A 1,635-nucleotide genomic window follows, 5' to 3' on the forward strand; every position below is an offset into this window, starting at 1 on the left:
CACCCCTAGGGCTGCACAGTGAGGTCGTTGTGAGGGGAAGAGAGAGAGAGAGGGAGAGAATGCCTGGTGTTCTCCTTTTATTGGGGTTGTGGGCAGGGTTTCATGGGTTCATTCTCTGTTGGTGAATTTTAACACAAGAGTGGGAATTTAAAGTGGGAAGAGGGGGGAAAAACAGAAACAAGAGGTTCATGGTCAGTTATAGAAATGAACCAAGATCTATCTAGTCCTATGGCTGGTAAAGTGTTTATTCAAGATGCCTGGTCAACCAAAGCCTAAGTCAGACCCTTGCATTACAAGAGAGAAAATAACAACAGCTCTCAAGGCTTATGCTACAACAAGGCTGAGAATGAAATCCAATGTGTGAAGTTGGCACAGCAGATGGATGGAAAGAACCTGAGCCACTGATGACTTTATTGAGCTACTCAACCAACTCCGGAATCATCTATCTCTAGACTTACTGCTAATTCAATGATAAGCCTTTTTACAGTTTATGTTGTTGCCGATCACATTTTGGTCGCTTGAAGATGATGGCTATCCAATTTAAATAGCCTTAACCTTAAATAGCCTTAGCCAAATATCCCATTTGGAGTAATATTCTAGGTTTCAAGATCTGAAGAGGGACTAATATGTCCTTAAACAACTGTACCAGCATCTATAAATTGGTGGAGGCATAGGCTAAATTTCAATTGTGTGGAGGTGGGGTGGGGCTATATTGAGTTTTAAGAACACAGAATATGAGAGGCTTGGCAGAGTCTAGGTGGGTCGGGCTGGCTCTGGCATTTGAGGTCACTGGATGGTCTTCTGCTACCATATCTCCAGATGATTAAATTGGGTGGCGGTGGGGGGGGGGGGCGGTAGGTGGGAACCAGTGGATTTAAAACACCTGAATTTTCAAAGGGCTCCCTGCATGTAACAAGTGTCAATCTGTTTACTTGACCTATGGACTATCCATTTCAAATAATTCTCCATACCCTCTCCGTACCTACTTTATTTTTATTTTTTTAAGTTTTTATTTATTTTGAAGAGAGAGAGAAAGAGAGAGAGGGGAACAGAGGATCTGAAGTGGGCTCTGCATGGACAGCAGAGAGCCCCATGTGGGACTTGAACTCACAAGCCATGAGATCATGAACTGAGCTGAAGGCAGACGCTTCACTGAGCCACCCAGGCACCCCTCTGTGCTACTTTAAAGAAGAACAACAAATCCATGCTATATCGTAGAGTTAATCAGTGGCTGGTGGGTATATTCGACTTTTTGCACTACCATGCCGCCTCACTTTAACAGCATCCCAACCAACCCAGAACCTGGAAGAAAACCAGAATAATAGCCATTTCCCAAAGCCCATACATTTTACGCATAGGTTAGCAACACAGAGCCACTCATTAAAATCCTATTTATTCTCGATTTTCAAACTGTCTAATAAACATGACCGTCTGGTTTCCAAGCCCATAAAAAACTAAAGGAGGAAGCTGAATGATGGGATAAAAGCGTGCCCATTGGCAGAACAAAAGGAAACTTGATGGTCAGATAAATGGACCCTTAGCAGGAGCAAACACTTTCTAAGCCAGGCTTAGGAAGTATAAAAGAATTTTACTTAGAAAAACCTTTATTGATTCCAAATGATGAAATGTGAAGTG

The sequence above is a fragment of the Leopardus geoffroyi genome, chromosome A3 (assembly GCF_018350155.1).
Source record: "Leopardus geoffroyi isolate Oge1 chromosome A3, O.geoffroyi_Oge1_pat1.0, whole genome shotgun sequence".
NCBI lineage: Eukaryota > Metazoa > Chordata > Mammalia > Carnivora > Felidae > Leopardus > Leopardus geoffroyi.